The sequence below is a fragment of the Solenopsis invicta genome, chromosome 3 (genome assembly GCF_016802725.1).
Source record: "Solenopsis invicta isolate M01_SB chromosome 3, UNIL_Sinv_3.0, whole genome shotgun sequence".
Classification (NCBI taxonomy): domain Eukaryota; kingdom Metazoa; phylum Arthropoda; class Insecta; order Hymenoptera; family Formicidae; genus Solenopsis; species Solenopsis invicta.
Genome location: NC_052666.1, coordinates 28,176,997 through 28,201,312, shown reverse-complemented (window position 1 = coordinate 28,201,312; position 24,316 = coordinate 28,176,997). Strand labels below are relative to the sequence as shown.

General features: G+C 43.0%; 1 long non-coding RNA gene across 1 annotated transcript in view; it reads left to right on the top strand.

Moving 5' to 3' along the window:
* Positions 1 to 10,505: 10,505 nt before the first annotated feature.
* Positions 10,506 to 24,316, top strand: part of LOC120357107 — a 23,877-nt gene continuing 10,066 nt past the window's right edge. The window contains exon 1 of the long non-coding RNA XR_005574319.1: positions 10,506 to 15,824. This is a non-coding gene — a long non-coding RNA (uncharacterized LOC120357107). The remainder of the gene's footprint in view (positions 15,825 to 24,316) is intronic.

Below are 24,316 nucleotides of genomic sequence, written 5' to 3'. Positions count from 1 at the left end.
CCTCGACTCACGCGATCTCTCCGGCACTTACTCGCTTTAATTCAAATTAATCGTCCGCTCGTTCGGAGAGCCACCTGCGAAGCAGAGGGAAATGCGGGTCCATTTATTTCCAGTCACAGGAAAGTGCGACCTGAAATCTTGGCGCGAGCCTGATTAAGATGAGAAAAATAATGATATTGAAAACATTAGAAAAAAAAAGTATTGTGTCGATGAGCAACTCGAGTCAGAATATTTTGTCGTCGTAAGGGAAACCCGCCATCAGTGCATCAACGATTTTGATCAAATTTTATGGATGTGTAGTGTTCACTCAAACGTTCATTACAGCAAAGCCGTAAGTTGCGATAATTAGGCATTTTCAAGAAATGATAAATATTTTCAGCGTACGTCTATAATACCGTTACGGAAAAACGGTATACTATAAGACTTTACCGTTAAGTAAAAATAAGTGCTTCTATAAATCGTTATATCTGCAATGATCTCCAAGTAAAACGGTTTTATTGGTTTTTTTCTATAAGACTTTATTGTTAGCTTATACTGTACACGAAACTCCTTGTCTAACGGAGAAATCGATAATAACGATACAGTCTCGACACAGTCGTCGTTCGAGTTAGACGTGTTTCCACGAACGTGTATTTTGCAAAAGATATCATTGTTCAGTTATTGATAACATGGATATTCCGTCAATGAGCACTAGTGCGAATGAAGAAGAGGAACGAGCATTTCTTCTGTAACGGTACTTAGGGGAGTGCTGAAAATATTTAATCGTCATTTTCTCAAAAATGCCTAAATATCGCAACTTACGGCATATTGTAGTAAATGTTCGAGTGAATACTACGCGTCCATAAAATTTTATTAAAATCGGTGATGTACCGGCGGGTTCCCCTTGTAAGTATAGGATACTGTCGTCTGGATCCTATTTAGAGACTAGAGAAATTCGAAGAGCAGGATCCTGCGTGTTTTAGGTCTAACCAGATCTTAAATATCATCTTGCTAATATTAGCGATCTCGGTCTGCCTCCGAGCCTTCTCTTAAGTCCGATTTTTCATCATCTGGTTAACTTAGATAATTAAATAGCGTCATCCCAGGTGAAGCCCATTGAAGTTCGGTTTTTCATTACCTAATTAACTTACGATTAAGTTTAATTACAGGTTAACCAAGTGATGAAAAATCGGACAGTTCACTCGGCGAATTGCCGTTCGCAACGTCAGCGTCAATCAGTGATTCCCGAATTAATCTGACTGCGTTCCATCGTAACCCCTCCCTCGCGTGCCCTTGCATTCCGCGGGGTGGAGCTCCGGCAGTCGAGAGCCGGGAAGAATATCAGTCAATCCCGTTCCCCAGTTTCTATTGTAAACAGCTCGCGCGGGTTTATGCTGGGACGACCTCGCGATTGCACTAATTGAGACGTAATATTTATCGCCGCGATAATGGAGCCCTCGTACTTCAATTTCCATGAACCGCACGAATCCTTCATTCAATCCTTCATCTTCCTTTTACTACCGTCTTGAGCGAGCATCAGCCTCTCATCGCGTTTCCAAGCTGATCGTCGAGGCGGAGCCTCGATGAACAGGCGACCACAGGCAACTTTTCCGGAAAGAAGGGTCTCCCTTCCTCTCTCTCTCTCTCTCTCTCTCTCTCTCTTCCAAATCTAACAGCCGGCGTGATGCATCGGATGCAACCACGTCCCGTCTCTTCGACACGAGTCCTCTTACCCTCGTTCGACCCTTGCCCCGAGTGTCCCACCATTGGTCGGGACCCAAATGAGAATTTTTCCGACCCGACCGTTTGGCCCTGCCCCCTTCGAGCCAACAGCGTTTCCTTTCCAAATGGCGGCACCGATGCACCGATGCACCGATGGTGCCGCAACGTCCGCCGAAACGCGGTGCAACAAGCACTTTTCGCTTTGATCTCCCCCGGTCCACCGTCTTTCTTTCTTTTCCCTTGTCTCCCTTTCCCGCCACGCTCGGCAATCATCTGGAGTATGTGGCTGCACTCCCGAAAGAAAATGACTAAGTAACTTTATGTGTATGCTTGTGACTTTATTTTAAAAGAGTGAATACAATACTTGGAATTATTAAGGGATATCTATGTAAAAATTATATCTAGAAATATCATATTACTAACTTATATATTTCTTATAATACATTCGTACAATTATATCATATTATAAATTTATTTCTTATAGTAATATAATATTATAAGTATTCTGTTATATTTTATATTATAGAGTACTTATAAGAAATATTAACGCAATCTAAAAATATAAATAAGTAAAAAATATCTATAAATAATGAATTTATCAAATACATTCATTGTCAGAAAAAAATTTGTTGAAAAATTAAAATATTTAGGTTGCACCAACGTTACTTTCGCTTTAAGCAAAATTTAAACATGTATATCTGTCTTTATCTTTCTTTATAAATAAGTAAAGACAGACGTATTTAAGTCTCGGTTATATAGAGTCAAAATAACATCGATGCATCTAGGTCCGATACATTCAATTAAACACTGGCTTAATTCAACAATTAAAAAAGTAAAATAAAGGTATATCTCCTGTCAACCATTAAATTAAACACTGGCTTAATTCAACAATTAAAAAAGTAAAATAAAGGTATATCTCACTCCTGTCAACCATTAAATTTAATTTTTTGACAAATTTATAGACATATATGTTGAGTAAATGTCGAATTCTTCCAATATTTCTTAAGACATTGACATATATGTCAATAGAATTGAACATTGCATAGGATACAATACGTAATAATATTCTGAAATTAACGTTCATCTTTTTTCACAATTTACACAAATGACGATTCTCAAATATTTCTTACAAGAAATGCTCTAAAAAGATTTAAAGACTCCAATTTTTAATTAATATAAAAAATATCACAAAGAAAACTTAATCGTCAGATCGCTCATTTGCAACAACGGCATAATGCCAAAAAATAATTTTCTAGTTTAAATGTTTTAAATCAGCAAAATTTTATAATATTATTTTTAAATGCAACTTTGGTGTAACAATTTCATTTACTAGTTATAGATTAATAAAAATATCACTAGCTCTTTATTCAGTATATTGAATTCTCACACGGAAAGAGAAATTTTATTGCAGTAGTTAAAAATTTAACTACTTGTATACAGATCAGTAAATAATTTTATGTTGTGTGGATAATTTTATGTTATATCAAAATTAAGATGTTCAAACGTGATGACACAACTACAGAAAGTTTTAATATTCTAACAACCTGTTCTTAAACGTTCAATATAATTTTTTTAATGGTTCAACATAATTATTTTTAGATCTGCATTTCACCAAACTGTTCTTACTATGTATCAGAATTCTTTTTTTTTGCAGATAACTCAGAAATGATAAGTTGAGTTATGTCGTTGTTGTAACAGATATGTATCAATTTTCAATTTCTATCATATTTACACTAATAGAAATGGTTTTGCTGAAGCATCTAAAAATTAGCTGGTTGCAAATCTGAAAATAATTGTGCCGGATCATCAAAATGTTGAACGCTCAAACTGATTACTAATGAATCAGTATCAAATTGTTTCGCAACATTACTCATCATGCTTAATCTTTTTCATAATTATTTTGATGGTCCAACAAAATTATTTTCAGATCTGTATTCAACTAAATTTTTAAATACTTTAACATTACAAAAAAAACGTTCTTCCATACATATGAATTTCACATTGAAATTACGTTAAAGCGAAGTTCCCTAAAATCGGCTGAAAACTGTGTGATTCTTCTTGTATACACTGTTCAAAATTCAGTAAATTTACATATAATAGATGTAGGAATTACACGATTAGTCTCGTAAATATAAAAAAAATCATGTAATTTTATAGAAATTATGTAATTTCACAAAAATATGTAATTTGCTTTTATTCAGTAAATATATCTTATTTTATACAGAAAATTACATATACAATAGGATATTTAAATGTAATTATCTAAATTTTTGTAACATTACGTACTACAACAATATTCCTATATATCACTGTGCGGGCATAGTAAATAGTCATTCTATTGTTTACAACATGTATGATAGAGAAACAATATTTGAATGTATAATATGTAACATAATTGCAATACGTATTGATCTTATCATTTTTACAACTTTCCATACACGTTGTAAATTTATTTCTGCTTAATTACAAATTACAAAATCAATCTTATCCTGTATATTGCAAATTTACAAATGGAAATTTATGCGTGGAAATTTACAACTGTTTAGTGTAACTTTACATCTATTATAGTGGGTAATTTTCAGAAAATTTTTTTACAGTGTACCCATTTTAATCTCTGATATTTAATTTACTAAAAATTCTTTACTACCATTCATCTTGGAAATTAGCGGCGTTTCATTTCCGCCGAGGAGAAATTCGAACTCGCCAAGATTTGTCGCCGAAGGGATATTCGGTCGTTCGGACTTCCGATAACACACTCCGGAGGATGATCGCGATCTTTCATATCACCCGAGAACGACGCTTCTCGCCACTTGATCGGCGCGCTCTTTCAGAGTCCCCCGTTTTCCTATTCCGCGCACCGTGCGCTCAAACCGATCGCGATCATGATCTTTTCATATCGCTCGAGAATGACGTCTCTCGTTACCTTACCTCACCGGCGCGGCGCGGTCGGAATCCAAGGCGCGAAAGTCGACGCGAAAGCCATTCTCCGTCTATGGGCTGTCTAGCCGAGGACGAGACAGACCAGGGACGCACGGAATATCCCGTGTCCCCGCGTGCCACGGCGCGATCCTTTCCGCACAAGCGGTGCGCGCACGCATGCACGCTCGGACGCACGCGTGCGTGAGTTAGGTACGCGTCGCGGCGGCGACAACGACGATGACAACGACGACACGATGCGTGCACATCTGCGCGTGTTCACCCGTACGTGAGAGTGCGTGTGAGATTGGTCGGCCGATCGCGTGTGCAGGTGTGCGCGATTCTTCTTCCCATACGCACGTTGCATACAAATCGTTCGTTTGTCCGTCCGTACGTCCGTCCATCCGTCTTCCGCGCTTAAAGCGTGCGCCTTCGCCGCCAAGAACAAGAGCGGTAGTATTCCGATCACTGGTAACTTTGCGTATACGCACTTTCGCAAATTATTAAAAATCTACACTATTGAATATTAAAGAATCAAATTCAAACCAATTCCTCGAGTTAAATAATATTTTTAACTTTTATATGTGTCGAAATCTATCATTTTTACACAAAACGTGTAATTAAAAGAACAATTTTATAATATAATCAATTTGTTGTTGAGCTGCTTAGTTTCAAAGTATAATAAGCGGTATCCATAATTAACGTATCTATACAGAAAGACCAATTTTGCTAAAATACAGATCTGAAAACAATTAAATTGAACCATTTAAAACATTGTATCGGATGTTTAACTTATAGTTACTAAAATATCAATTTGCCAGCAACATTATCATGCTTGGATGTCCTATACATTATACATCATTCAGAGAAAACTTTCTTCGAATCAAAAAATATTTGTTTGAATCAAAGAAACTTGTGCATTGTTATATATACGGTTAAAGAAAAGTTTCTTTGATTTGAAGACATTTTTTGGTTTTCCTTTTATTAGAATTAAGGAAATAGTTTGGTTATATAACGCAAATCTTTTCTTTAAATGAAAAAATATACTTTCAAAATCAAAACAATTCTAAATTATTTCTTACATTTCTGTCAGTATATTCTCTTTAAATAATTAAAAAAATTATTTGTTTAAATTAAACAAATAATTTATTTATTTTAAAAAGACTAATAACGTCATTTCTGGAAATTAAATAAATTTTTATTTTCTACAAAATATTTTCACTTCAACTTAAAAAACGAAGTTAAAGAAACAATTTCTTCAGTTTAAACGCAACTTTACTCGAAGTACTCGTCTGAGTAATTATTTTGGCCCAATATAAAATTATTTTTTAATTTGAATTTAGCTAAATGTTTAGATACTGCAGTAAAATTGTTCTTTTAAATTAAATTTTAAAGAGTCAAATTAACTTTTTTTTTTTAGTTAAATTAACGACTTGTTGAATACTTGGAATGATGACCTATAGAAATAATTAAAAATAACTCGATATGGATGCAATGTGATACAATGTGATGAATTTAACAGTGTAGGAACTCTCCCTGTGTGCAATTACTAGAGTTCAAAAAGCCTGCGTGTGTAACGCATTGCACGCACATATTTCATCTCTCTCTTTCTCTCTCTCTCTCTTTCTCTTTTTCTTTTCTCTAAGATTGGATAAAACTTGGATAAGATTACTTTCTTTATGCACTTGCGGTACATTGTATAATATCCGATTTATCAGCGTCTGCACACAGACACGTACACACGCGCGGGCACTCTGCCGTTAATGACGAGATATTTCAAGTCAAAGTTGAAATAATTGCGGGGATGACTTACGCGTATCCTTAGCTCGCTAAGAGGAGGATCTTAATAAACAAGCGAGAAGAGGTTATCGTGTAGCGTGGGAGTATGTGCGCGGGCTATCCGTTCGATCGCAGAAAGGATGCGCACGTATATGTGCATACGCATGTGCACGATGTGAACGCACGTATGTGTGCGTGCGTGTGCGTGCGTGCGTGCGTGTGCGTGCGTGCGTGCGTGCGTGCGTGCGTGCGTGCGTGCGTGCGTGCGTGCGTGCGTGTGTGTGTGTGTGTGTGTGTGTGTGTGTGTGTGTGTGTGTGTGTGTGTGTGTGTGCCGCCTGCTCGATGCGCGCGCACGTGTGCAATCATCGGAGTAAGATCACCGGAGGCTGCTTCTTGTTGTCTGCGCCTCGTCTACGCAACGCGTGTCCTGTCTCGCCCTGCATTCCGCGCTGCAGAATGCACGACGTTTCGTGTAATGGCCGTATCACACTAGCGACTTGCGGCTGCGATTGCGATTCCTTCTCGGCCAATCAGAAAACGGCGACTTGCGACTGCTATATTTGGCCGACCATTCATTTTTCCGAGTCGCGCAATCGCAGCCAATTATATTGGTCATGCGGTGTTTGGAAGTAGCGATTGAAATAAATATACAAAATGAATCGAAACATTTTTTACTAAAGAAATTGATTTCGTGGAATCCAAACCCTTTCTTTGGAATTGTACGAGTAAAATTTATAGATGAAATGATTTAAAGAAAGATTGCAGCATGGGACGAAATAGCGAAGCAGTTGTGCCCAAATTTTATAGGTATATCTCACTTGATGATAAATGGCTTTAATTCATATCTAGTACAATTAATTCTTTATAACACAGGATAAAATAAAATGTACGATACTATGATATACTAATTTTTCAATTTTATTATATTTAAAAAAGTAAAGTATATAGAAAGTAATATTTCTGAATTGTTAGGATTAGTATAATCTAGTAAGTATAAAGTTAAAGAGTTTGTTCTGTATGAATTGAGGAAAATGTGTCGTTGCTATGTTTAAAAACAATACGTTTCGTAATTATCTTTTTATATCTCTGCCTAACTGACAATGAGCTCTATACGTTACGTGCTGATCTTTAATTTAAATTATTTTGATGTATCCTAATTTTCTAAAATTTCTTAATAAAGTAAATCGAGAATTCCATTATGAATAATTATAAAGCCAAAGTACAAATATTTTCTTTTGATTTCTCAATCGTTGGAAATTTGTATCCATATTAATATTTAAATAACTGTTTGAATTAACGTCAAATCGATATCGAAATCATTGAATCAACATTGATTCGATATCGATTTGATTTACCATTTTTCACTGGGTTATTACAACTTTCCTCAGCTCTGTTACATTTTATCCCAAATCGGAACAAGAATAATTCGGAAATCGAAAGCGTGATTGGGAAACAGCCAGTCGCGATCGCAGTCGCAGTCGCAGCCGCGAGTCGCTTGTGTGATACGGCCATAACGTGACAGACGTAAAACGATCGTCATTCGTGATCGCAATTGCATATCTCGAATTATTGAATTGATCAAGTAATCGTGTGAAACTAAAAGGGTAGATTTGCGATCTTTAACAAATATCGTTTGCGCATCCCGCTGGAGAATGCGAAAATTCATACGCTGCGTGCGTCTTTTCTATTCTCTCCCTTTCTCTATTCTCTCTCTCTCTCTCTCTCTCTCTCTCTCTCTCTCTCTCTCTCTCTCCAATCGTCAACTTGCGCGCGCACCGTACGCGCTTTTACGAATATATGCGCCTCCGAGGGGCAGAGAAAGAGAGCGAAAGAGAAAGAAAGGGAGAAAGAGAACGAACGAACGAGAGAGAGAGAGAGAGAAAGAGAGAGAGTCCCTTGCGTCCGCGGGGCTTCGGTGTCAACAGGTTTTATTTTTGCCCCGCGAAAAGGCCAAGGTCCTCTCTTGCCCCTACCGTGCGTACTCAAGGGGGGCCCCTCCCTGCTCCCTGTTCCCAGCCTCTCTCAGTCTCGCAGTCTCTCAGCCTTTCAGCCTTCCGTCGCGCCGGCGAGTAGTAGTAGCCCCCTTCGGTCGCGCTCACGGCGCCCCAACGACGACGACGTCGACGACGACGACGACGACGACGACGGCGACGGCGACGGCGACAGTCCCACGAGTTGGATCCCGAGGGATGTTACGGGGACGCTTCTGGATTAATGTCCCCGCGCCTAGCGAGAGAGAGAGAAGAGTACGTACGTTTCGATCGGATCCCGGAGAAGATCCCGCGGTCCCCCGGGGAGCATCGCGTGACAGAGCGACCGTGGCTCTGTGTGTGTCTCTCGTCGTCGCTGCCATTTATCACAGCGGAGATTTACTCCCGGCGACGGCGAAACCAGACGAACGGCTTTCTTACGAGCGCGACGAGACTCGCGATTTAAGATCCCGATTACGAAGGGGACAAGGGGGGGACCTCTCGCTCAGTCGCGTCGACGTTCCGTTCTGTAATGGGGATGTTTCCGGACTGGGGATACGTACCTATTTCTTTTCGGTGCCTACCACGCGTTATTGCATATGCATCTCAAAGCATCGGTACCTTATCCTACACGCGAAACATCCCTCGCTATTTTCCGGTAAATCGACTACATTCTGCGTGCCGCGATAAATAGAAGAGAAGGAGACGAAGAAGAAGAGGAGTAGCGGATGCAGCCGCAGCATCCCACGACGTTGGCGGGGGTGGCATCGGTTGCGGAGGAAGCAGCTCGCAGCCGTCGGAGCGAGAGAGAAAGAGAGAAGGGGAGGGGGGGACTTCCGAAGGAAGAGAGGGAGCTCGGCGGGGAGGGAGGCCGGAGGGAAGGGGGGGAGGGAGAGCGAGTGCAGCGGCCTGGCCGTCTATATTCCGCGTGACTATAGGCGGTCCGGCTAGAGGCTAGAGTCCGCGTATAATGTATTCTCGAATATCGTACACTCTCTCGTGATCGATATAAGCCCCGACGCGAGCCGGAGATGCACGAAGACCCACCACCTCCTCATCCTCATCCTCCTCTTCTTCCTCCTCCTCTTCCTTCCTTCTCGGAGCAGCCGCCCGCTCCTCTCTACCGGTGCTTTTTTCACGAGGAGTGCAACGCACGCCGGATCGCAACGCACGAGAAAACCGCATCTCCCTCTTTCTCTCTCTCTCTCTTCTCTTCCCCCCTCTCTCTCAAATTCTCCCTCGATTATCCATGACAATGAAAGCCGGGAGGGAGAGTGAATCCGCTGTAAAGCGCAGGGAGCTGGGAGGAATGAATGCATAATCTGTCGAGGATCGTCTAAACGGTATTAAGGATCGCGCCACTGTCCTCGCTCGATCCGCACTCGATCGACGGCGGCGGACGTAACAATCTTCGTTCGAACCCTACTACACGTAAAGGTTCGCGAGACACTCGAGCTGGGCTTTGAAATTCCTCGACGCGCGCGTTAGCGAATCCTCGCCTCTCGCATACCTAAACGAAATTTCATTCATCACGATAAAAGCGTGAGATCTTATTTTGCTCTCCCAACCTGAAATTACATTATACATAAAACGGAGGATAAAGGATGCAACTGTAATTTCATTTCTGCGAAGTTAGACCTGCCCCTTAACCCCCACCTTCCACCCCCCCCCCTCCTCCCGCGCGGAGGGATGTTTCAGCGTACACGCTATTTGCGTAGAAATCCGCGAAAGAAATTAAACGATGACACGCGTGCTGTACATCTCTTTCTCTTACTCTCACGCGAATAAGTACAAAGTGCTACCAAACCGAGTTCAATATTTACACTCTGATTATTTCTGTCGAAACTCGGAACGCGCGTCATGTCCGATTAATCTGATATCGACACGAGCACGATTAAAAATGAAGCGAAACGCAAGCGATTTAATTTCTCTGCCCGCACTAATAAACGAAATATGTATTTATCTCTTTCATTCATTCGATGTGTCTCTGTTGCTCTCTTTTTACACGTGTAGGTACTTGGAAAAAAAATATTTTTGTTAACAAAATAAATATATTTACTGTACCATCATTTTCTAAATTTTAGTAGCAGGTATAACATAATTTATTTACAAATTTATAAATATTTTATTAAAAAATTAAAGAAATGAAATACTAGAAAATAAAAATATTTATTTGATAATACAATGAAATAATTTTTTTCAGTATATTATTCGTGATACTTTGTAAAAAATGTGAGCCAATTCAATGTCGATTCGAGATCAAAATAGTTATTGGCAATTTTGATTTTCTCAATTTCTCTGTAGCTCTGTAGAAACATCGTGATATCGAAACCCCGCGAATGCAATTGCGACGACGATATATTCAATCGCTGCGGCAAGAAAGTGGGCAGAGGAAGAACTGAGAACGGGTTTATTAATTGTTTATTAATCGAGTTTAATTGTATAATTTCGGAACAATGACGATTTTGACTCACCACTCTTGCGCGCGACCTCGAGCGTTTCCCTTTTTCTTTCGAAGACCAAGGAAGACGGGTGGGACGAAGGAGAAAGAGGAAGTGAAGTGCGCGAGGAAGACGCGCGCAGCGGAGAGGAGAAAACCGATGGGGAGGGAGGTTGCCGGTGCACGTTCCAGAAAACTGGTCGCCATGTCGACTCCCGTCTCTCTTCCTCTCCCTCTCCATCCCTCTCTCCCTGCTCCCTTTTCTCCGTCAATGCCACCGACTGTATGCACCGCGCCATCACGAGATATCGTCCGTTGCACTTTTCAAGCTCGCGCACGAGTGCGTAGAAGGAGGAAGGAGCGAAGAGAGAATTGGCGAGAGGTGCAACGAAAGAAGGAGAAAGAGAGGAAAGGGAGGATAGAAAGCCATGGTCCGTCCGGCGCGCGAGGGAAAACAAAATCGTTAAGCGACGCTCATCCCGTTGTGCGATGTTGTCGCGAACGAGGGCTACGAGACGACCGACCGAAAGAGAGAGAGAGAGAGAGAGAGAGAGAGAGAGACGCGGCCTTCGCACCACTCGCTCTCGTTCGCGACCTTTGATCGACGACGACGACGAGACGACGATGGAGCAGCGCAGTAGCGCGGATTTGATTCGATCAGCTGGGCTCAGCTTCGAGCGGTCGCTGCAAATTACAGCGGGGTTATAATCGGATCCGCGGAAGTGCGAGTTGAGAAACGCGAGTATCGCGATTAACGTTAACGATCGGAGGGTCCGATCGACGCGAACGGGTCGGCGCGAGACGCGCGGCAGGACGCGCGACTGCGACCCCGAAATCGCATCAATGACGCCTGCTGCCTCGACATGTACCAGCGACGTACGTCGTCGCCTACGACGACAGGGATTTTCGATCACCGTAACGCGCCGGTCGATTTTCGAAGAGCGAAAGACCTTAGGCGGGATAACGGGCTATCCTCTCTCCCACTCGTTGCAACGGAGCTGGCAACGCCATTGGCAAACGGCAACGCTGGCCGTTCGATCGTAGGAGGGATAAACGGGGAAGGTACACGGCGCGCGCGGCGGAGTGGGGAATCGTCTCGTTCCGTTCGGTACCTCGCCTGCCTAGGGTCCCTCGTTCCCTACGCCGCTGGCACTGAATTTCGCACCGTCGAAAAAGGGCTATGCGGAGAGGTAGGGTCGAAGGAAGCGAAAGCAGCGGGATCGGCAGAGGGGAGGAGGAGCGAGGGGCGGAAGGCAGGCCATGTGCGCGAAACTACTCCGAATGCGTTCTCTTCGGCTCGCCTTCACGCGGAATTCGTTGCGATCGTCCTCTCTTTCCCTCCCTCCCTTTCTCTCTCTCTCTCTCTCTCTCTCTTCCTCTGTTTCTCTTTCGCTCCTTCAAGTCCGCGGAAAAGCAAATTCTCTTCCGTGTCACTGAACTCGCTGGTCGTCTGACCCCGTCGTTTTTCCGCACAAGGTGCGCGCCTCGACCTCGTCCCTCCTCGACGAATGTGGTGGAATGGAGTTGCCTTTCTTTCTCTCTCTTTCTCTTCCACTCTTTCGACCTCGTGCCACGTATCGCTGTGCCGATAAATCGAATTGAGTCGTCGCGAAGAGCAAAGGTGCGAACGTTTCTTCCGTGAGGCCATTAGGCTATATTATGTATGTATTATGTAGTGTATCTCTGACGTGACGCGTCCAAACTTCTGCAACGCAATACTGTTAACGTCGCGGCTTTCAAGTCGCGTGACATGCGAAAGACATGCGAGCTAGATGACGATGTTCCCCCCTTCCCCCACCCCCCGCACACTTGGCGATCGTTTCCTCGAGTCCACTCGAGAAACTTGGGAACTTGAATAGCGACATCTTCGCCGTCGACGTCCCACTGTACAGATCACTCGCGTTCTCGTCGATCGCTCGTACCTATGGGTTGACTCTGGACCGTCGGTGCTCCACAAAAGGCCACCCTCGAACGGTCGACGGTCGGCCCTTCGCCGACCGTTCGAGATTATCGGCGCTCTCTCGTTTGGCCGTCGCGCACCTCGCGACCGCGAGGAAGGCCTCGCGGGACATTGGCCTCGGCGGGAGCCAATAAAATCCCTCTCTCTATCGGGTAAGCGACACTCTCCCGCTCTTTCCGCTTTCGCTTACCCCCTCTCGCGCGTCTCGCGCCACCCCTACTCTCCCCCCGCGAGGAAAACCCTCGAGAAGGCACGGCGCGGCGATGAACGGACGGACGGACGGATCCTCGTCCGTGACACCGAGGCACACAGATGCGTCGAATGCGAGCGAGCGGCCGTGCGGCGCGTCGCCACGGACAAGGTGACCATCGAGGAGAGAGCTCCACTCCGCTCGCGTATTAAGCTAGACGAGCGAAGGATAGAACGGCGCGGCGAGAAACGCAACGCGCCGCGACAGTTTTGCCAGTTCCTCCGTTCCCCTCAGTCGTCGCGTTCCTCCCGTCCATCGCAGTGCAGCGCAGCGGCGGCGTCTGTGTCCGTCCGTTCGTTCGTTCGTTCGTTCGTTCGTTCATTCGTTCGTTCGTCCGCGAGTGGTGCGCCCGGGCGCGCACAGTCCGTCGCTGTCACCGCCGAAGGCTGCTTCCTCTCTCTTTCTTCCACCGATTTTCCGTTCTCCTCCCCCGTCTAAATAAAATTGCGTCGTGCGTTTCCGCGAGAGAGAAAGAGAGAGAGAGAGAGAGAGAGAAAGATGCGGAGATTTCGCGACGCAAAGTGTGCCGACGTCGTCCGCCCAATCGATGCTCCTCCACCGCGCGCGCGGTTCCACTCCCCCCCAGATGATACGTGTGCACCGTGCGACGACCGAGCGACATATGCATCCGCGCGGCGGAGAACGCGAGGGAGAACGAGAGTCATACGTCTTACTCAGTGGCTGGCTGGCTGGCTGGCTGGCTGAATGGCCGCGGCGGCGATGACGATGACGACGACGACGACGTCGCGTTGTGTGCATCAAACGACGTACGACGCATCGATGCGACGGACGGCGGATGCGTCGTCTTACGCGTCATCGCATTATGAACGGACGAGGAGCCCCGCCGTGCGAGCCGTGTGAAACGAGAAAAGAGTGTTCTTTTCCTCTCAAGTGCGAGTGCGCGAGTGCATCTTTCTTCCTCCCCCGCGCGCTCGCGCGCCGGGCGGGGGGCCTCCGTTTCCGCGAAGTGCGTGAACCAGTGGGAATGTGCGCACTTTGGGAGTTACGCGCGTCGATACGTGGGATCGTGTTGTGTTGAACTCGACTCGGCGAGAGAGGAACGAAAATGCGAGTAAAACGAGAAGAAAGAGAAATACAGGAAGAGAGAGAGAGAGAGAGAGGTCTCGGTGACCGCGCGCTGCATTATCGATGATGCTTGCGCTTCTCTTTATCTATCTATCTCCCTCTCGCTCTCTATCTCTCTCTTGTCTGGCTAGCTCTACTCACCGAGCGATCGAACCCACCCTCCTCCCCCTTTTCGACGTTTCTCGCATATGGCTGGCGTGCGTTTTCCGCGGTCACCCGCGTCGATGTTTCGCGAAAATCATTTTTCGCATTCCGCGGTCGCGCCCGACTACAGCACTCTCTCTCTCTCTCTCTCTCTCTCTTTACTCCCCCTCCCCCTCCTACTTCTCCTTCTCCTGCTCCTCCTCCTCCGCCTCCTCCTCTCTCCTCTCTCCTACTCCTTCGCCTCCCGGCGATCGACGATCGCAATTTAATTTGGCCGGTCGACGAAAATTAGATTAGTGCTTCTCGCGCTTCTATTCTCAGAGCTCCGCGACGCACGTGGTGCGAGGTGACGATGACTCGGCGTGGACGGCAGAGTTCGATAGTGAAGAAGGAAAAGACAGGCGTCAGATACGTTCGCGCTCGAACGTCTCGCAAACGTATCGCGTTGCCCGTACGGTCGATTGAGTTCCGCTATACGAGACGAGACGTCGTTTGACTCGCGAATTTGAGGAATCTTCTCCGAGCCGATCCTGCCTGATAGAATCCGACGCTACGCCGGGGAAATATCGAGTGTCGCGCCGCGAGGCGATCGCGTCCAGACGAGAACGGATCTCGCTCGTCGACCGAAGGTAGGCGAGAACGCATTTTTCGAATGTGCATTGGGTTTAAGGCTCACGCAGCGACGTTGCAGTTTACGCCGTCTCGCGTCGTCGGAGAGCGATCGTAAAAAATATCGCGGGACGATATTTTTTTTTCTTCTTCCTTTTTTATTTTACTTTGGACGATTTGGAGCTCGCGTTCGATCCGCCACGTTATCGCGTCGTTCTCGCATCACGCTCTATCCCATTCAGTTCGAGTTAACGAGCGGCATATACGCGCTACTGGCTCGAGCTTTCTGCGCGTCCGTCTTCGCGATTTATCTCGCGATCATATTTGCCAGCTGTGTTGCGATCAGACATGCATGGAAATCGGGCTGTCCGCGGGGAGAACATTTAGTTAGGGACGTGTCTATTCCGAGAGTTGTCGACTTTGACCTGGGAGCGCGTATATCCGAAACGATATTTTCCTATTTTCTCTACGGTATGGCGAAATGTATCGACGGATTGTAGTCGAAGGTGACTTCAATCGAAGCCTTTGTCTCGAGGAGAGCACGAAAGGAAGGAAGGATTTTTCGCTGCTAGGAGAAAGAGAGAGAGAGAGAGACGGACGATAAAATTACCCTTAACCTCGGTGAATACATACGTCCGGGGTCAATGACACCCTGTTGTCTCGTTTCCCCTCTCGCGCATGCGCATGGTTTTGACAGTTTCGCGGAGCGAAAGGAGGATTCTAGGAGCATAGGACACGCTCGCCGACGCGACGATGCTGTTTTGCTCGTTAATACGGAACAATGATCGGTTTCCGGTGTGCGCGGCTCCGGAGTGCGGGAGAGTGCGAGAGAGACGTTACGTTCAGTGAGACATTCCCCGAGGAGGATGAGGGGAAAGAAGACAGGAACGAGAGACGTTGACGTTGCTGGATTTTAGTTTAGCATCCCTGTGTGCTCTTCGTATCGTCGTACGTGGACCTGATCCAAGGTACGATTAGGCAAAGGGAAAGAGAGAGAGAGAGAGAGAGACGGAGAACGGTAAAATTATACGGACGAATGTATTAAAACGGAAGAAAGACGAATAGCCGTGAGCAGATCGATCGAGCTGGTCATTCGAAGAGATACGTGAATGACAGTTTAGGCAAAATTACATCTCGATAACATTCGCCGAAGGTGTCGAGCCGACCGATCGTTTATCGTGATCTTGAAAACGTATGTGGAGTAAACTACCTCGATTTAGACTTGTCGATATCGAGCAAAATAGTATATCGAGTATGAATACGTTCATCAATTAAAAAACGATTTATATTTACCTTGAATGAATAGGCATTAATTATATCGAATGTATATGGAACAGTAAAGTTTTAAAAAACTAAAATTATAATAAAGTAGCAAATCTTTTACGTTTGATTCTCTAACTGAATAAGACACTGTTTTACAATATATATTTGCAACAGTTTAAATACGGCCATTAATTAAAAAATCTAAAATAATAGTAAAACTTCAAAATGTAATTATTTATTATTGAAAATAAAATTAATTAAATTAAAAATTATAAAGTGTTTATCATACATTGAGGGAAAAATTACTGAATTTTAAAAAATATTTATTCGAATAGTACTAATAAAATATTTACACTAAATATAAACATGTATTTATTTAGTACAAGAACTACTGGTTTTAAGTACCATTTTTTCTTATAGAGTAAACGCTTTATATATCGTAAGTAAATATTTTATTAATACTAATATTCGAATAAATATTTATTATAATTTAGAATTTTTTTCTCTCAGTGTATAATATACATTACATATTGTATATATAAAATTTACAAAACAACAACTTATAATCATCACTTATTTGTAATCTAATAAAATAAGCATTTATTAAAAATATTCATCAAAATTGAAAATGAGCATGATTAGTCGCAAAATATCTATTTGATTTTCTATCAAAGCTTTTTTGTTCTCTATCTTTTATATCGATCAAGAAAAAATTTCAAACATTCGATATTATCGAATAGCGATAAATGTGCCTATCGTGATTCATAGCGGTTGCCGTGTCGTTAATCGGGAAATTCTTTTATACGTTCCACAATACTGCGCAGATCTTTGTACGCAAATTAACACGCACATTCTTTTCTTTCTCCGGCTCGATAACGCATGCGTAAATAATCATTGAACTTGGACCGCGCGCGCCTTGCCGAGCAGCGGCACTCTACCACTGTTTTGTTCGACATTTCACCCAATGAAAAGCATAATGCTCTCGGCAACATATCGCGGAGAATGAGAAAAGAGAAAAGAAAGAAAGAAAGAAAGACCAGGAGAGCGGAGAAGAGGAAGAGGCGAAAGATAATGGGTGATATATTACGTGGTACAGCGAGATGTTCCTTAAGAGTCACATGTCATTTATCATGTAAATTAGGAGAAAAATAATCGCACGTAAGGCAGGAGGGGGAAGGAGGTGACGAGAATCCTCAGTATTTTATCGGAAACGCGCGAGAGAGTAGCGCGTAGGACGCGCGGTTGGATCGATCGATCGTAAGCGAGAAAAGTGCGAGGAGGGGACGAGAAGACCCGTGTAATTCGACTGTGAATTCGCAGAAAGAGAGGAACGTTCGAAAATTCGGGATTTATCACCGGGGCTCTCGCACAGAACGTACTGCGCGTCGCACACATTGTCACTAACTGTGCACGTCGATAAGCTATCGGTGGCGATTGCGAGGAGCGAAAAGGACAAACACCCGCAATAAATTGCAAGCCAGCTCTAAATATAGAGGTTTCGCCTTTTTCGTTCTTTTATCGCGCGTGAACCCTCCCCGTCGTCGCCACCCCCTCCTCCCCGTCGCCGCTCCCTCTCTCGCTTCGCTCGCTCGAAGGTCTCACCGAGGACGATATTGTAAAAGGTCGAAGATTCAACTTGGCTTAGGATAAATGGCAGATAAGGAAAAATTATCACGCATCCAGAAGATCTCTCCTCCCCGCGTCGCCCCGAAATTGGATTCGTGATTCGCGCGAATTGTCCCTCTCGCTCTCTCGCTGCATTCCGCTGACGTTTCTCTTTAAATAGGGCGAGGCGGCAAAGGGGTGTAAGAGAAGGAGGAGGAGGAGACGCGAGGCCGCCACGCGCTTATTTGCGAAATTCGATCGCGAAAACAGAGAGTGGCAGGCGGTTCGCGGGGAAGGAGTTAGGCGCGCGGGAGGGACGAGGACGGAGACGGAAACTAGTTCCGCGCGCTCGCTTAAGATCAATACTCAAGTTGTGCAAACAAGACCGGGGCACCGCGGCGGCCGGCGCGAGACGAATCGCTCGCGTGTGCGATCGTAGGTATACCCACCGCGCTCGGTGCAACGACTCCGCGCAACGCAACGTGCAATGCCACCGATATCGCCCTGTGTCACGGGCACGGCGCATGACGCTCGGCCGCGCGATTCGCCTCGCGCCGCGCCGCGCCATGCCGCGCCGGCCGGCCGGCGTGGCCGCGACCGACCGACCGGTCGGTCGATCGACCGACCGACCGACCGACCGACCGACCGACCGACCGTGCTCGCGTTGCCTAGGTCAGTGAGATCGGTACAACGCGTATGTATGTACGTGCCGGCGCGGTCTTCCCGCTTCGCATCGTCTCGGATATCGCACTATCGCGCTCGTTATCGTCGAGCCCGGGTCCGAGACATTGGCATTTCGTATGCGCGATCGCATTTGCATAACTTGTCGTCGAGTGTCATCGGGTCGCGCCCGCTAATGATCCCCCTGCGTATCGCAGATATTTCGTGGTCGTTCCTCATCGTCGTCGCGCGATAAAGGAGGGCCCACGGATAACGATGTACGTATCTGGACGGACGGACGGACGGGCGGGCGGGCGACAGTCCTCCGGAGGAGAACCGTCGACGTTTCGTCTGATTGTGAGTCATCCCGCGAATTTGTAAACGTGAACGCGAACGTCACATGGAAGTCGCGGTGACGCGGTCGCTTTTCCGGCGATTGTTTCTCTTTCGATGAAGCTTCGATCGCTTTCGATCACCCGCAGATCGCGCGATCGTGATCGTTTAGGAACGATAGGTACAATGAAATATTCGTTTACATGTATAATATATTTATAAGATTCGAAAGGCTGTTCGTTTACATGTATAATATATTTATAAGATACGGTAAAAATATGTATTTGGAACAGGATTTATTTCTACGAAAGTCGGGCTGGTGGCACGCCGACGAAAAGTTTCGTGACTTTTGCTGCGAATTATAGTTGTTATTTCTCTGAGGCTTTCGTGAAAAGTTACGGATTATAAATATACATACGATACGATACGATACGAAAACTTGGTGCGCGTTTCTTCTATGTGAAAAAACGGCTGTTGCTAAAGTATCTAAGAACTTACGTAGATACAAATGTAAAAATAATTATGTCAAACGCTTAAGCTCAGAAAACATTCACTTTTAAATAGACATATTAGCTTAAATATATAATTGTATATCTTTACATTTTTTTTATACTTAAATAATGTTTTTATACTTAAATAAATAAGCTAATAATATTAAATTCTTTTTTTATTGTTAGATAAATCTTAGCTTGAATACTCGAGAAATGTTTTGCTGGTGTAGATAGATTTCTGTATTACAACAAAAAATGTATCGCTACTTTTTGTATCTGCTAAAATATTTGTTACATATAGAATTTATTATAGCAATCCTATATAGAAAATGTAGTAGGTCTTATTGTCAATTACATAATCAAATTTTATATCAAATATGCTTGACCTTAATACGAACAGGTGCCACAGAAAAATTTCCTTTCTAAATTCCACAAACAGATATAAACTCTATCTCTTACTTATTGTTAGATTGGTCAAGTATCAAACATATGCGACATCACAATATTTGTTTATCATTTATCTACCTTAATTAATTTCTTGCAGCCAAAAAATTGCGCCTGTGCTTGAAAGAACATTTTTTTGAGTGTCGAATGTCAAAACTTTTTGTTGACATTACTCATCATTGCTTGAGTTTTCCACATAATTATTTCGATAGACCAGTAAAATAATTTTCTTTCTCTTTTACAGTTTTATATGTACATTGAGAGAAAAATATCCTAAAACAAAATAATTTTACTTAACAGGAGAAATTGTTTACTCGAGCCCTAATAACTTATTTACTTGCAGTCAAGTTACAAATTTCTTAACTAAAGTATTTATGTGACTAAAATGAAGAATTTTTAATCAAGTAATTTTTTTTTGTAGTTCTAGAAAATATTTACTATTATTAGTTTATTTGTAAAATCATTATTTAAAAAATAAAAAATACAAAATTATATACTTGAGGATATGTCTATTTACTTAAAGGTAAATATTTTTACTTAAACAGAAAAAACAGATGCTTGCATCAAATTGTATAATTTGAAGAAACTAATAGTTTTTCAACTAAAGAAATTTTTTCTCAGTGCAGTTAAATTTTTAGATACTTTCGAAAAATCGTTCTTTCCAAGTATGTTTCATATCGCTGATTTATCAGAACGCTATTTATAGCGGTCAAATGTAAATAATAAAATGCTAGAAGGCGCAGCTTGCGATTTTACTTTCCGTTGACGTCGCCGTCATCCGATACTCGACAGAATATTTGCAGGAATATAATTCAGAATTGCGGTAACGCGTCTGACTGTTAACTCAAGTCGAGAATGCGCCTTCTCCCGCGGTCGTAAATCGCAAAGTCTTAAGACTTCTATTTCCTCGCTGCAGTCGCATTGAATTATGACGTTGGAAACGAGAAAGGTGAACTTTTCCCTTGCAATACACGTCGAAATAAATTAATTCGCATGTCGGTACACGCACCTCCGACCGTGTAAATTACTGAAATATATCGGTGACGCTTTTTTCTCGGTATGCGATTGAATAAAAAGATCTCAGTCAAATGGTTATAAAGCTAATTTTAAAACTCCAGATTCGAACCTTGAATAAAATAATATTACTCGCAATAGATTCTTCTCGCGTTTTTCTCGCGTTTCAAAATGTTCATTAGAATCATTATTATTAAATTATCAATTTCATTAGTGGTATTGCTATTCCAGCTACAATTTAGGAGCTGACTGCCTTTCAAGATCGGTTATGTTCGGCACGCAGTTCGCAAAAATGGGAAATGAATATATAAAATTTACATAGAAATATTATTACACACTAATAATTCATAATATAATGGAATTAGATACTAAAATTCAACTCTGATCGTGTACAACTTATGTTATTCACATATCGATCTAGTTTCACTTATTATTATTTACTATAAAGCCTATTTTTCGAAATTCAAAGTTCATTAGGTGCTAATCATTTAGCAGTTCATAGCCCCTGTCAAACGGAGTTGACTGTTCTCTCGATTTTCAATTGTCTCGGTGCTCCCTCTTAGGAACCACTCATCTTTGACAAACTTATGAGACAGAGAAACGATGACGATCAATAACTCTCGCTTGTAAAATCTCTGCATGTCGGCACTGAACATCTGTGGCTATTATTGTGACCATCAAAACGCGCCGAGCATTGACACCGTGGTCGCGAAGCGTTCTCGAACTTCCGAGAAGAGCGTGATAATAAAACAATTGGGATCTCGCGTCCTCGGAACCATTCCAGCTATCAGTTCCATCGTGCGCATTTATTTATTTTTTGTTTTGTTTTATTAACGGTCGTTTCATCGTACACCAATTACCTCTTTTGTTTGCGCAACTCCAATCTTAGAACTGTTCTTTACAGCTGAACTTTTTGCATTTTTTACCGCTCTTCTCATTTTCTCTCCAACGGCTAATTGTACGACTATTTCATTTTTAATGCGAGAACAGCAACGTAATGCGGCTATAAAGAACAGACCTTTTGTATAAAGTTAGCACCACACACACGTCAGTTGAAAAAAAAAAGAACGTTAACTTGCAGTCTTAAATATTCTTGTGCGTTTTGTTTAGCACGGGAAAAAAGATTTGTTACGCGTATCATTAAATAAACATTTACTCTATGTGTCACCAGCAACGAGAACAAAATATATTCCGAAACTCTTTGTAATGGAAAAAAGTCAGCTTCTTCCCATGTATAAAATACTCCGAGGAAAGCGGAGCCTTTGTACGGAGATAATTTTTTTCAGCCAGAGTGGCTTGTCCGAATATATTCCTTCGCATTGAAAGTTTGGCGATTCCGTCTCGCGCGCTCTCGCACTGTCCGCGTTATCAAGCTTACGAATACTATTTCCGTTACACATGGAACTCGCGCAGATCGAATTACGTACGTGCATCCGTTAACATAGAAGACAATTAAAGAAGGGAGTCGCCGGTGCATTTTAGCGATACAAGTACGCTGAGAAAAAAATTGCGAAATTTAAATAAATATTTATTCGAATAGTATTAATGAAATATTTATTAAATGTAAATATATATTTATTTAGTACAAGAATCACTGGTTTAAGTATCATTTTTTTCTTATAGAATTAATATTTATGTACTGTATAATAAATAAATATTTTATTAGTATTATTCAAATAAATATTAAAATTTAAGATTTTTTTTCTCAGTGTATTAAACATGAATTGACATTGCATAAAGCAATTCACTTCGACGTGCTGGAGAAAAAGTTCACATTCTAATGCCATGAGAGCGCGGTGAGGAGACGAGAGTTAATCCCAAGATGCCTTCGGGATACGTATTATGAGATTGTTCGGAATGAATTTCGATCGAAATTATTCAATTATTCCCTGACTATCTATTGTGTCTTCTAAGGGAAACGAAATAATTCTTATCGGAATCCATTCCAAAGAATTCCACAATACGTGCCCTGACCTGGCTTCGATATCGACGAAATCGTAGAAGCCCGAGCTATCGGTATTTAGCAGTAGATGCATCATGCAGCTGGCGCAGGGCCGAGCAACGCAGATCGGCCCTGCGAGCAGCTCGTTCGAGCAAGGACCGAGGGAATTATACGTGGCGATCTAGCAGGCAAGGGCAGGTTAAATCGGCGGTCGCGAGCTGGTAAATCGTAGATCGCGGCGCGAATCATCGGGACGGCAGAGGGAAGAACGCGTGCCGCCGGTGCGTGTGCGTGCGTGCGTGCGTGCGTATGTGCCGGCTGCCGGGCCTAGGCCGTGCCTACGACCTCTCTAATAGAACGAGCGCATGCCAGTCATTGGCCGGTATGGTCTAGGCGATGGGCGGGGATAGGCTTCATGGGTGTGTAGTGCGTGAATCGCAGGGTATAGTGTCCCTTTTCCCCCCCTTCGTCTCTCTCCCTCGCTCTCCTTCATTCTCTCTCTCTCTCTCTCTCTCTGTCTCTCTCTGTGGCTCCCGCATGCCGATTGCTCGCCAACGTGTCGCCCCTCCTGCCGCTGCATTGCGCTGCACTGCGCTGCGCTGCACTACGAGGTGCAACTGCATCATGCGGCGCTGCGCGGCGCAGCGCAGCGCGGCTCGATACTCGCCTCGAACGAAGGTCCTTCGTCCTTCGTCCTCCCGGTGTTTCGCCCCGCAAGACAGGATTGACCAGTTCCGTCCGGACGGAGGCTGGAGGAATATATTCAGATATACAGTGGCTGGAAAAAAGTATCTCCGCACAAAAGCTTTCTTGGAGTAATTTTACGCGGGAAGGAGATGCGTTCTCATTTTTTTTTTTTTTTGTTCTTTTTTGTCGTAAAATGTATCGTTCTTGTTTCGGAATACATTTTGTTCTCGCTGCTGGATGCATCGAACAGATGTATATATTCAATGTTGCGTGCAACAATGTCTTTTTTTGTGCGGAATCACCCTGAGAATTGCAGTCTTTACAAGCGCTTACTGTAATCACTACAACTAGATTTGTAAATTGGTGAACGATGCCTCTATCTTCAACGTATTTTTCACGTAGAGCTTAAATATGATGGCTACTAATAATTCAACGTCTCTTACTTTTTTATCTTATCTCGCGCTTTATCTTAATTGTAAACGCTCAAAAAAGAATTTGTTGAGAGAAATGACAAAATATTTTGTTTGATGCGTTCAATTACACATTAGATTGATTTAACAATTGTTGCACAAAAAAGTATAGTTTATTTATGTCAACTATTAATTATTTTTTAATCAAGAATTAACTAAACTAACTCAATATTTAATTGAATGTATCGAACTAAATTTTTTCAGTTTTTCGACCAATTTTTTTCAATGTACATGGAAAGAATTTTCTTTCAGAAATTATCTTCAAAATTATGGTAGTCATGGAGCAACGTGACCTTTGAAGAATTTTATAATTTTAGTGAAATTTTACCAAACTAGTTAATATTATAAATTGAATTTAGTTAAATTTTACCTTAAGTATAACAAAATTTTTCGAAATTTAAATTGTCCCAATACTATCATGAGGGTACATTCTCTTTGTGTAACAAATATCAAATCTGCACTTTAATATTTTATTTTGTCGCTCAGTAATTATTAAAAATGTTGACGTACTTGGCAGATCTTTTGTTTCGGTCATTATTAAATGAACATAT